Here is a 13,435-nt window from a genome sequence, read left to right as displayed (position 1 = left end):
TATGTTTATTTGTTTATTTAAACACTATTTAGAAAGAGTTTACTCAAATTGTTCGCTAGTCTTGTTACTACAATTCTGGAAATGCACTGCATGCAACATAAGTACTAACACAGAACCACTGAACCATAGAATTGCTCAGGTTGGAAAAGACCTCAAAGAACAGGGGCGCCCAAAGCTATATCAGGACCTCAGAGCGTGGTCCAGTGTGATGAAGCTGTGCTTATGCTGGGGAGTGGTGTCTCACTGGTGACAGTGACAGGACGAGGCCTCAAGTTTTACCAGGGGAGGTTTAGATTGGATATCAGGAAAAACTTTACAGAAAGGGTTGTTAAGTACTGGAATAGGTTGCCCAGGAAGGTGGTTGAGTCACCATCCCTGGAAGTGTTTAACAACTGTTTAGATGTGGTGCTCAGGGACATGATTTAGCAAAGGGTTGTTAGAGTTTAGGATGCACAGGATGCTATTTTCTTGAACCATATATTTTCTTGGGATAATTGAAAACGATTTCAGTAATTATCTCTGCATGAGTCCAAACCAATGTAAAGATCTGTCAAGAATCCTTTATATTATATGTGCACACAGTACATAGAAAGAATGGGTAAGAAAATCAGAATATGTAGGAGTTTTGATTCATCTCCAGTTCCATCTTGTAAATTTAGATCCTTCCACAATGGTCTTTAATTATGGCTCCAACTAATTCATAAGATGAATTATATACCTAATAGAACAAATATTTGAAGCATCATTAAAGGAAAACCAAAAAAAAAAAAAAAAAAAAAAAAAAAAGAATCTCAATATCTACTAAAAATAGAAATGAAAACCTGATTTGTAATTTATTTGCTTTGAAGAATGGGACACAATTTATAAGTTTATTACAGTAAAATCAGTTTGTGCATGTGCTACTTACAGCCTTCATAAATATCTGTTGGTATGTGAACTGCTGCATGTTGGTAAGACGTTTGCCGTCGGAAAACAGGATCTTCTTCAAATACTGGTCTGATTCTCTGGCTGCCAGATTCAGTGTCATTCTTTTCAGGCTTTTTAAAATAAGAAATGTAGAGTACAAAATATTACAAAGTATGCCAAAACGATTCCTCCTTTTACATAAAAGACTCGCAGACTTTATAGCTAAAATTTTGCATTACTGTATAAAAACACTTATTTGCTCTAGGTCTAGACATACTTGTGTATAATTCAATATGAATTACAAGTTACCAACAGAACTCAGTGAAACTAAAAGCTTCAAAAGGAAGAGTCTAGCATCTTACATAGCCAATTGCATGATGGCAACTATGTTATCCTTTTATTACTTGTAATAATTTTTACTGAATTTTAAATATAAATATTGCTTATCCTGATGTTTTTAATAACACTGTAAATCATATACCTTAAAATATGATACCAGTAATACACAACTCATAAATAGGTTTCTGAGAAGCAGTGATGCACATGTAAGACAGAGAAAGGAAATGAAGCTTTTTCATAAGTTCTGACTGTCACAGTTTTTGCTTATTGGTTTATGTAATTAGTAAGTCTTGATGAAGACTACAGCTGTCTGTCTGTTCACTGCTACCCCCTGTCTCCCTGCCTCAGTTTTCTATCCTCTCTTAACTGCACCACTGCTTCTTGTTTCCTCTCAATCCACTCAGACATTTAATTAGGATTTAAAAAAATTTATAAAGCAGAGGTTTGTTTGTTTGTTTTTAGATACAAAACTGCATGAAGCATGAAAACCAAGAAGGGAGTGAAGATCAAAAGGGAGCTGCTAATGTCTTCGCTGGGCTCAGCTGCAGATGGAACAGGAGTCTCCATGGCATAAGCAGATTGCCACTTTAATTAATAATGAATCAACTAGGATACTAAATGATTACTTAGGCCAGCAATTAGAAGCAATTATATGGATATTTTTAATACTACAGAGTCATCAGTTTTTTAAAATGTATTATAGTTGAAAAACATTGCTGAAAAAGAAGCATTTGTCTGATGATTCAGGCAAATCATGCACTGAAGCTATTTTCTATATACTTCCAATATGTCTATTATCCCTTATCAGTATATAGACAGCTGAATTTTAATTCAACTGCAAATCATCCTGATTAAAGCTAAGTTTCCTTATCTGTTTCACCATAGGATCATGGAAAGATACACAAGTTCAAATGCCTGAAATAAGCAGCTTTATCATGTAGATTGTGAAGAAGTAGTGTCTTTTGGAAACATAAAGGGTACAACTTGGCCAAAAAGTGAAATCTACTGATTTCAGTAACACAGCAATTTACATATTAGCTCGTTGCCCCAGGATGCTTTCACAGTCCATGAAGACAAATAGGCACTTTTGGAGCAAAATTCATCTCATCTCATCTTAATTATATACCTGTTTTCCCATGAGATGAATCAAGAAAGAAGCCACTCTTCCCTTCCACTGACTCCAATAGCTGTAGGCCAGCTAATCTAGATGTAAATGCCTGCAACATAGCTGTCTAGAATGCAACTCTCTTACACTTTTAGAAAAATGAAGTTGGGCATGAATTCTACTTTTTTTTTGTTTTTTTTTTTTTTTTAATGTAGTATAGCTATCATATCTTATGCTAAGTTGTTAAGCTTGCTGTTTATCCCTTAATCCAACTCTGATGGATGAGACAGAAGGAAAGACACAATTCTTAATACTCAAGGTAAAGGACGATATTTTTAATTCTTGCAAATCTATAACTAGCTAAAGTCTAAGTCTGTAATAACATTAAATAATCTAAATTGATACAATGTGCTAATTACTTAGAATTACTCTCGTTGGAAAATCTAAGGCCAGATGACAGATACCGTTTATTTTCCTGTGCATTTTTCACTAAAAGTGCCACTAGACACATCTACTTTCCATTGGGAGATTTGGAGGTTGTCAGAGGACTTCTATCTACCATACTTCTTCATTTCAATTCTTCTTAGAAAGTCATGTTTAAGCTTTGGAATATGAATTAGAAAAATGGGAAATACTTGTATAATACAATCTAAAAAGTCTCAATCCAGTACGCCACTTGCTTAACTCTACCAGAGGTAACATCACTACAGCTTACTTTGAAGTAAACTGGAGCTGGTATCATTAATAGTTTATGTGTTCTGTAATTTGAAATGACACAGAATTTTGATGACTTCAGACAAAATATTTGAGTCCAATTTGACTCTTTTTTTTTCCTTTTTATTCCTTCAGTCTCTCTCCCCCTCTCTATTTATCCATCTATCTGTTTCCGAGAACTGGGATACTATGCAACATGAAGCAAATTCTGGAGTTCTTTTCACAAGTTATATTTGTTTCGTGCTGCTCAAGGTAATGAATGTGTCTAATCCTGCAAATACTATCTCAAAAATTGATCTTACGTATGAAAAGAATTCCCTTCCTGTCTGCAAATCATTTGATTAAAAAAATGAAAACACTTTCTGAAATGAGTACCAACAATTACAATCTCCTGTTGCTTTCACAGAACATTTCAGGAAAGAAAAAAAAAAAAGATAAGGAGTACAGTAAGATAGAAAGTGGGTAAACCATCTGATCTGTACTACAGGGTTCTGCATAGAGATTTTGACAGTCAAGAATACATTTTTAAATTAGAATTCCTAAAGCCTTTGAACATTATCAGTGCTCAGTGCCATTCTGAGTAACAGAATAAAACTGAGCCTTCAGTCTCTCCCATAACTTATGTTCTATGGAAGAAACTTTGAGTCTACTACCAACATTTGACTGAACTTCAATGAAACAGAAAGGTTTTACGTAATCCACCAGAGCATCTTAAATATTCAAATACAAAGTCTATTTTCCACACTTGTAATGGCACACAGAATCACAGAATTGAAGGTGTTGGAAAGGATCTCTAGAGATCATCAAGTCCAAACCTGCTGCTAACGCAGATACCCTACAATAGGTCTCACAGGTAGATGTCCTGACTGGTCCTGAATATCTCCACAGAAGGAGACTCCACAACCTCTCTGGGCAACATGTTCCAATGCTCTGTCACCCTTCCTGTAAAGAAGTTCTTCCTCATGATTATATATGAAACTTATATTAAAGTTCTACTTCACTGCTCCTTGTCGTTTTGCTATGCACCACCAAGAAGAGCCTAGCCTTATCCATTTGCCACACAACTCCAGTCAGATATTTACAAACATTAATCAGATCCCTCTCAGTCTTTTTTTCCCCAGGCTGAACAGACCAAGCTTACTCAGCTTTTCCCCATACAGGAGATGCTCCAGACCCTTTGTCATCTTTGTGGCCCTCCATTGGACCCTTTCTTGGAGATCCCTGTCTTTTTTGAACTGGGGATCAAAAGCTGGACACAACAGGCTAGCATCAGAAGCATACAGGCAAATTGGTACTGCCCTCAATACACCACTTCTTGACCTGCAGTCCTAATGCAAGACCTTACACATCCAATGGTTTGTAGTGGATTCTTTTACAGAAAGCTACTTAGTTTTCAGTTGGCAACTACATGAATTACAAGTAAGCTACATCTCTATTAGGTGAGTTAAAAAGAAAGAGAGAGAGAGAGAGAGAGAGAGAGAGAGAGAGAGAGAGAGAGAAGAAAAGGAAAGATGAAAAAGGAAACCCCACCGTTATTAATTATTTAAGTTTGGTATTTCTATGAAAAGTTTGACTGGATTGCTGCAGTGGTTGTTAAATTCTTAATAACCTCCTAAACTTTGCTTTCAGGAAAACAGCGAAACACCTATTTTCAAGGAATATAATCCAGTGTATGAATGTAATTAAAATTCAACTCCAATCAATTTGTCTCTCAAGTCAGGAACTGAAACACAATCAATATTGGCACAGAAAAATCCCACATGAGATGGTGGCTGAAGATTAATTTTCTATCTATTTAAACCTGGTCTTCACTTATTGAATTACATTGTTACCGACCACTGACAGTCAGCAAAATATCTTAATGATTTCCCTGCAGTGAATCTCCAGACTCATTTCTCTGTCCCTTGTGAGGAAGATAAAATCCATTTCTTCTTCAGTTCACTTTTATGCCAGTTTACGGCTTTTTTTTCTTTTTTTTCCAATTAATATTTTTTTCATGTGTCTGCACTATCAGAATAAAGGGAAATTGATGTCACTGGTAAGATCTGAGTAAAGTGGATTCTTCTGTAGGTGTTTTTTTGATCTTGCCTAAATCACTTATGGCATGATCTAAAATAAACTAGAGGTTACTTGCCGTTTAGAGGGATATTTATACTATAATTTTATAAACCAAAACATACTTGAAATAATGCAACTGCTCTCTCAAGGGCTTTGTGAACTTAAACAAAGTTATGTTCATATAGTAACTGGAAGCTTTATGCCAAGAAGTACCATTGAAAAGCAAACTATCATTAAATGAGAATGAAACAAATCAGCTTGTAAAACTCAGACACAGTTTAACTCCCATTTCACTCCAATTAAACGTACCCTGATGTCTTTTCACAGCACTGAGTTATTTTTTATCATCATCATAGCAATAGGAAGATGACTGGACTTTATATCTATACTCTTTTAATTTCTTTTAGTTGAAAAGCCTTGGTTCACTATGAACTGAACAGATCAGGAACAGAAACCTGAAGATAGAACAGGTATTGGGATGAAGGACTGAAAATCTCCAGTCACATAAATATTTTATCAATTAACAGATATAACCTTAAAGAGACCTATGCAATCACATTTTCTCTTCTAAAACTGACATAATATTTTAGTGAGTTGGAATTATGTGTTGAAACATTGATTTCTTATTTGATAATCAAAACATAATTGAAAATTTTGTTTTTTTTTCTCATTGTTACAGATTACAGCTGACCTTCACCTCAAAGCTAAATAGAGACTACGGTAGTGACATCAACATGTAAAAATCCACATATTCCAATCTCCAATATTTTCCTTATCTACAAAGGCAGGCAAAATGAAGTACACATTCTAAATAGCTAAGCACATAAAAATCAATCATCAGGAACCTCTTCCAATTCTCACCAGGTTTTAAGGATGAAGGAGAGCTGCCTTACAATAACACCAGCATCATTCATTAGTCCCATGGATGTGTGCACGTCTGGCTTCTGTAAGTGCTTCCTAAAATTTTATTCTTCTATTATGGGAATATCTTCTTACTCACATCTCTGCTACCAGGCTCAGGAACCCAGCAGAGTGATGCAAAGAATGCACTGAAAATCCCTCCCTTTCTTGCTAAATCATTAGTCACCACCTTCTTAGAAGTTTCTTTAGCCTTCCTTTTGATATCAGTGTTAAAGAAGCACATCTCCATATCCTTCTTGAGTAGCACACCTTCATCATGAGTTCAGAGGTCACTATGTATGCTCCCACATGAACTTTTCAAGTTCCCTGGTTCTTTTCTATACAGGGTGATGGCTTGGGAAAAAAGAGGAGTTTAAGACCAGGATGGTCACTATGAGTGTTTTTCCTGCCAGCCCCTAAGGTATTGGAAGCAAGTGTCTACTTCAGCAATGACTTTTACAGTTCCTTAACTGGATAAGATGATGTCATTAGACACCATGACGAATATGTGGTCATGTTAGAATTAAAGCACATCTTAATTTAACTGATTTAAATATTACAAGCCAATGAGAAAAGATCTATCGAATTACATAAAAAAAAAAATCTTTTAAAATTCATGGCCTCCTTCAAATAACTGTATTTAGATCCTACTGGAGTACTTACAGTAATAATAAAAGTAGAAGGAAACAAACATGTATAAATTGCTTATAAAGGTCCTGTAGGATATTTAGCCACCATCTGCAATTCCAAGACCAATATGCACTCTGGATAATTTAGATTTTTCATACAACACCCAAATTACAAGGTACTTTATTGAAATTTATTGAAATAAATTACACTGCTGATCTTTTACTATCTCCACATCTGATTAAAGATAACATCCCTCAAGAATAAGATATGTTAAATCATCTTAATGCTTCATCAGGAATTAGTATAATACCCACTGAATGTGAACATTTAATTAATTGGATGTTTTCATCTGATGCAGTTGTCTTTGCCATGCTTTGCTAAGTCACTGACTGATCCTGTTTCATAGCACATTCTTATCTTTCTGTAGTACTGGTTAGAGTCTAGACTTTGTAAATCTTGCAGCGTACTAATTGGTTGCTTTTTCTTCTTAATTTGGCAGTCCTCTGTGTCAATAACAACATTAACAACAGTAAAGCCCTGCTCTGGGAAAGAGATTGGACTACATGACCCCCAGAAGTCCTCATCATCTCATTTTTTTCTGTGATTCTGCAAGTTAATACTAATGAAGCCGAAAACACTATAAAAACATCACTCACTAATACATGCTTATATAAAATAAGAACAGGTTTTTACTAATTAAATGACAGCTGTATTTAGGCAGATAATAAACATTAAATAAAACACGAAGCCACACACTCACCTCTGAGTTACATATGGACAATAAAGTTTTTCCTGCAGGCTACAGACAGTATAATAATTTAACTGCCATAGCACTGGTTCTAAACAGTGTAAACATGTCAGCTTTAAAATATTTCAAGAAATCATGAGAAAAGTACAGGAAAATAAATTTTTAATAGGTCAGCTGAAGGCAAGTTCAAAAGTTTTAAAGTCTGGACAACTGTAATTTGTGGAATTCATGTAAAATCACCTGCAATATACAAGACAAAGATGATCTGCAAGATTAGCTGTAAGGCACCTTTTTACAAACAAGCTTTAAAACTCTAAAAGACTAGCAGTCACAAGACAAAAGATAACTGAAGAAATCTAAGCACAGGCAGCACCTGCCAAATGGGTTTTTCTGAAGCTAAACCCCAGATTCAGCCCAATCAAAGTGACATGACCCTTCCTATTCAGCCCATTTCAAAGTCATATGTCAAAACACTCACACAGCACTGTTACATAGAATTGGCCAATAAAGAACTCACTAGAAATAGGTATTTCTAATTTTCTAAAAAATCAGATGTTGAAGCTGCTTTTATTTATCAACAAATGATCACTCCACATTCACTGCAATTGTTATAACTCATGCATCTGATATTAGTAGGAAATATCCTCAAGGAAGCAATTTTCCGTTAAATTGATGAATCACTCACTTTAGGGCTGAATTTTGATATTTGATGTGACATAAATTTGGCCTCCATAAGGAGAACTCAAGATCTGCTCTTTTGTGCAAATCTGCCTTTGAGGTAGGATTCTCCATATTAAGAACATACTCATCTTTTTAGGACATTGACAACTACAGTTATCACTCTTGCCCTTATTATTTCATAACTGTTTCACAGGTAGGAGGTAGCTTTGAGGCAGTCATTTCATTATCATGTATTTTTATTTGCAGCCTTGAAAATATACTCATTTGGGAGAAGAGTAGATTTGTGCAAATTGGAATAAAAGAACATAAACCTGACACAGTTTTTTTTTTAACCAGAATACTTACCAAAAAAAAAAAAAAAGCAAGAACACTTGCTCCCTTTGGCAACAGAGCATTATAATTTCAATAAGGAGCTTAGAGAAATACCTTTTCCTATGAGTTGGACTCAAGTTTTCTTGGAATAACTTGAAATAGAAAGACCTCAGGTCTCACAATGACACTTGGTAAAAGACACACATTCCTAAAATAAAAATAAAAATAAAATACCTTCAAGGAGAACACACCTGGTGAGCAACCATTGTTTCTGCTCACTGAGAAAGGGGAGGTTTGATGAGTGAGCACAGCCCACGCTTCCCATAGGGTGCTACACCTGTGCGTGTGGGAGGTAGGACAATTGGTGAGAACTTTGGTAAGCCTTTGTCCCTCCTTACTCAGGAGACCAGCTTTCCTTGGCAGTCTCTGAGACCACAGGCCGAAACATGGTCTCCACCAGACAGTGGGCTTATTCTAAGAAGACCATGGAATCCCAGACGGAGGGCCTGCCCAGAAATGTCGCTGTTCAGGTCTCTGGCTGCAGGGAGTGCCTGAGCCTTCTGCCTGGGGAGAGTGGCAGGGACTCCACCTGTGTGAGATACGAGCAGGTGAATGAGCTGCTCAGCCTGGTGGTGGAGCTCAAGGATGAGGTACAGAGACTTAAGACCATCAGGGAGTGTGAGTGGGAGATTGACTGGTGGAGTGACTCACTCTCTTACCAGAGGGAAGAGTTCCAGGAAAATATCCCCAGAAAGGTGGTGGACCCCCTGCCCTGTCACAGTCGGATAGACCTGACTGATGAGGAGGGTTGGAAGAGAGTCCCGACTCAGTGTCACGGGAGCCCCCCCTGCCTGCCTTGCCCACTTCCCCAGCTCCCTCCAAGCAACAGGTTCCAGTTGCTGGAAACTGAAGGGGAGGTGAGTGGAGAGGCGATGGAGGATCTGCCTAGGAGGGATCCTAGGGTGAGGCGGTCACCCCCATGCCTTGAGACTGCCTCCGACAGGAAAGAAAGAGGGGTGGTCTTGGTGGGTGACTCCCTTCTCAGAGGAACAGAGGGCCCCATTTGCAGACCTGACTTGGGCAGTCGGGAAGTGTGCTGCCTTTCTGGGGCTCGGATCAGGGACATAACCAGGAAACTGGTTAGGTCATCTGATTACTTTCCATTACTTGTAGTTCAGGTGGACAGTGATGAAATTGCTCAGACAAGCCTACAAACTATGAAAAAAGATTTCAGGGGTTTAGGGCATTTAGTTCAAGGAGCAGGAGCTCAAGTGATCTTCTGCTCTATATCTTCAGGGGCAGTAAGGGACACTGAGCAGGATCGGAAAGCACGAGCAATGAATAATTGGCTTGGAGGCTGGTGTCGAGCCAGAGTTCTTTGATCATGGGGCAGTTTATTCAGCCCCTGGCCTGTTGTCTGTCCATGGAACTCACCTATCTCAAAGGGGCCACGAATCCTAGTGCAGGAGCTAGCGGGGCTTATTGAAAGAGCTTTAAACTAGCTATGAAGGAGGAAGGGGACAAACCAGGCCTCACAAGAGATGAGCGTAGGGGAACGATGCTTAAGCTGGGGGTGAGGCACATGACTCGACTGAAGTGCATCTATACCAATGCACGCAGCATGAGCAACAAGCAGGAAGAGTTGGAAGTGATTGTGAATCAGGCTAATTATGACCTTGTTGCTATTACCAAAACATGCTGGGACTACTCCCATGACTGGAGTGCTGTGATAGATGGCTATAAGCTCTTCAGAAGGGATAGACGAGGAACAAAGGATGGTGGTGTGGTCCTTTATATGAAAGACTGTTTTGATGTTGAAGATCTTGGGGTTGGGAATGACAGTTGAGTGACTATGGGTAAGGATCGGGGGAAGGCCTGTAGGGGCGACATCTTGGTGGGGGTCTGCTATAGACTGCCTAGTCAGGATGAAGAGTTGGACGAGGCATTCTATGAACAGTTCGTGGAAGTCACTGATCGTCAGCACTTGTTCTCATGAGAGACTTCAACTTCCCTGATATATGTTGGAAATATAATACAGTATAGAGGAAGCAGTCCAGGAGGTTTCTAAACTGCCTGGAAGATAGCTTCCTTATGCAACTGGTAGGAGAGCCTACCAGGGGTGGTGCCCCGCTAGACCTGGTCTTCACTAACAGGGAAGGACTGTGGGAGAAGTAAAGGTTGGGGATTGTCTTGAGCAGAGTGACCATGGAATTGTAGAATTCTCTATTATTGGAGATGTCAAAAGAGTGACCAGCAAAACTACTTTCTTGAACTTCCAGAGGGCGGACTTTAATCTGTTCAGGGCACTTGTAGCATGAGTCCCTTGGGAGTCACTTCTTAAGGGTAAAGGGGTCCAGGAAGCCTGGACGCTCCTAAAGATGGAAGCCTTAAGGCTCAAGAAGAGGCTGGCCCTGAGTGTTGTAAGGTGAGCTGTAGGGGAAGATGACCGGTGTGAATGAGTCAGGAACTACTGTTGAGACTCCAGAAGAAAAAGAGAGTCTATGTCCTCTGGAAGAAGGGACAGGCTACTTGAGGAGATTACAAGGAAGTAGCTAAGGTATGCAGAGAGGAAGTTAGGAAGGCAAAAGCCCAACTTGAACTCAGATTGGCCACTGCAGTAAAAGAGAATAAAAAATCCTTTTATAAATATATCAATGGTAAAAGAAGAACCAAGGAGAGAACTTTCATTCTATACTTGATGCAGCAGGAAATGTGACCACTGAGGATAAGGAGAAGGCTGAGGTCCTCAACGCCTTCTTTACATCTGCCTTTAGTAGCCAGACCAGTTATCCTCCGGGCATTTTACACCCTGATCTGAAATCTGGGATGCTACTCAGAATATACTCCCAGCGATTCAGGTGGAGACAGTTAGAGAGCTCCTCCTCCATCTGGACTGTCACAAGTCCATGGACCGGATGGCCTACACCCTCGGGTGCTGAGGGAGCTGGCGGGGGTGATTGCCAAGCTGCTCTCGGCCATCTATGAGTGCTCGTGGTTAACTGTAGAGGTCCCATAGGATTGGAGACTTGACAATGTGATTCCCGTCTTCAAGAAGGGCCGTAAGGATGATCTAGGGAACTATAGGCCTGTTAGCCTGAGCTTGGTACCGGGGAAAGTAATGGAGCAAATCATCTTGGCACACGCATGGCACATGCATGGCATCCAGGGGAGCATGGGTTCATGAAAGGCAGGTCGTGCTTGACCAACCTCATCTCCTTCTATGACTGGGTGACCAGACTGGCAGATGAGGGAAAGGCTGTGTTGAGGTAGTCTACCTAGACTTCAGCAAAGCCTTTGATACGGTCTCTCACAGGATTGTTCTGAGGAAACTGGCTGCCTGTGGTCTGGACAGGTATACCCTTCTTTGGGTAAGGAATTGGCTAGAAGGCTGTGCCCAACAGGTAGTGGTTAATGGAGTTAAGTCCAGCTGGTGACCCATTACAAGTGGTGTCCGCCAGGGGTCAGCACTGGGCCCTATATTGTTCAATATCTTTATTGATGTCCTAGGTGAAGGGACTGAGTGTACCCTCAGTAAGTTTGCAGATGACACCAAGTTGGGAGGCGGTGTTGATCTGCCTGAGGGTAGGAAGGTCCTTCAGAGGGATCTAGATAAGATGGATCACTGGGCTCAGATGAATGGGATGAGATTCAACAAGGCCAAGTGTCGGGTCCTGCACTTTGGCCACAACAACCCCATGCAGTGCTATAGGCTTGGGGACGAGTGGCTGGATGATTGTGAAGAGGAAAGGGACCTGATGGTGTTGGTTGATGCTCGGCTGAACATGAGCCAACAGTGTGCCCAGGTGGCCAAGAGGGCCAACAGCATCCTGGCCTGCATTAGAAATAGTGTGGCCAGCAGGAGCAGGGAGGTAATCATCCCCCTCTTACTCAGTACTGGTGAGGCTGCACCTTGAGTATTGTGTTCAGTTTTGGGCCTCTCACTACAAAAAAGACATTGAGGCCCTGGAATGTGTCCAGAGAAGGGCAATGAAATTGGTGAGGGGTCTGGAGCACAAATCCTATGAGGAGTGGCTGAGGGAGCTGGGATTGTTTAGTCTGGAGAAGAGCAGGCTCAGGGGAGACCTCATTGCACTCTACAACTTCCTGAAGAGAAGTTGTGGTGAAGAGGGTTTTGGCCTCTTCTCCCAGGCAACAAACAGGACCTGAGGAAATTGCCACAAGTTGTACCGGAGGAGGTTTAGGTTAGACATGAGGAAAAACTTTTTCTTTCAGAGAGTGGTCAGGCACTGGAATTGCCTGCCAAGGGAGGATGTGGAGTTGCCATCCCTGGCAGTGTTTAAGAGGTGTCTGGAAAAGGAGCTGCGAGATATGGTTTAGTTTGTGGTAGCAATGGTAATGAGAAGACGGTTGGACTAGATGATCTTACAGGTCGTTTCCAACCTTATGACTCTATGAGTCTATGATTCTAAAAAAGTTTTGGTACTGCTGCTGTCAGCCACGCAGTCACTGTCAGCTCAAATGTTCCTTTTCCAAAGTATGGCATCTAAATCGCACTGTTAAAATGGTAATAACAGATTTCAGATATGAAAGAGGTAAGTACACAGCAAAAATAATGGTATATATACTTTTCTAAAAGACCTAGAAGTCATGTCAACTTGAAATTGCACCACAAAATATGCATTATACCTAGTCTAAATAAGTCCAAATTTAAATTTACTCCTGGTCACTAATACCATAAAACTATAAAGCACCAAATATCAAAACCAGAGCATGTGCAGATTTGGTTTTAACTAAACCTGGCTGTCTCACTGTGTGACTCATTTTTACTGTTAATCATAACTTTGAAATCTACTTTGCAATACTAAATACCGTAAATTAGTAGAGAAGAAACATGCTTGTATAAGTCTCTAAACAAAGACTCAACAGTTATCCAATGGCACTGACAGTATGCCTATAAATGATCAGTGTCTCTGCTAATGAAGAAGAAAATCTAGAAAAAACACCAGTTAGGTAATCATTCTCTTATTTGCTTACTTCTGCCCGATATTTACACTGACCATAACTACAACTGGGGAGAAAAA

General features: G+C 39.7%; 1 long non-coding RNA gene across 1 annotated transcript; it reads right to left on the bottom strand.

Annotated features, from left to right (window-relative positions):
- Nucleotides 1–540: 540 nt before the first annotated feature.
- On the bottom strand, nt 541–1,034 carry LOC116216216. Its single transcript, XR_004158676.1, has 2 exons — nt 908–1,034; nt 541–718 (listed from the first exon to the last, which is right to left on the bottom strand). It is a non-coding gene; the product is annotated as an uncharacterized LOC116216216 (long non-coding RNA).
- Between the last annotated feature and the right edge of the window lie 12,401 nt (nt 1,035–13,435).

Source organism: Meleagris gallopavo, chromosome 1 (assembly GCF_000146605.3).
Source record: "Meleagris gallopavo isolate NT-WF06-2002-E0010 breed Aviagen turkey brand Nicholas breeding stock chromosome 1, Turkey_5.1, whole genome shotgun sequence".
Classification (NCBI taxonomy): domain Eukaryota; kingdom Metazoa; phylum Chordata; class Aves; order Galliformes; family Phasianidae; genus Meleagris; species Meleagris gallopavo.
The sequence above is the reverse complement of the archived record's forward strand: the minus strand, read 5'-3'. Positions and strand labels throughout refer to the sequence as shown.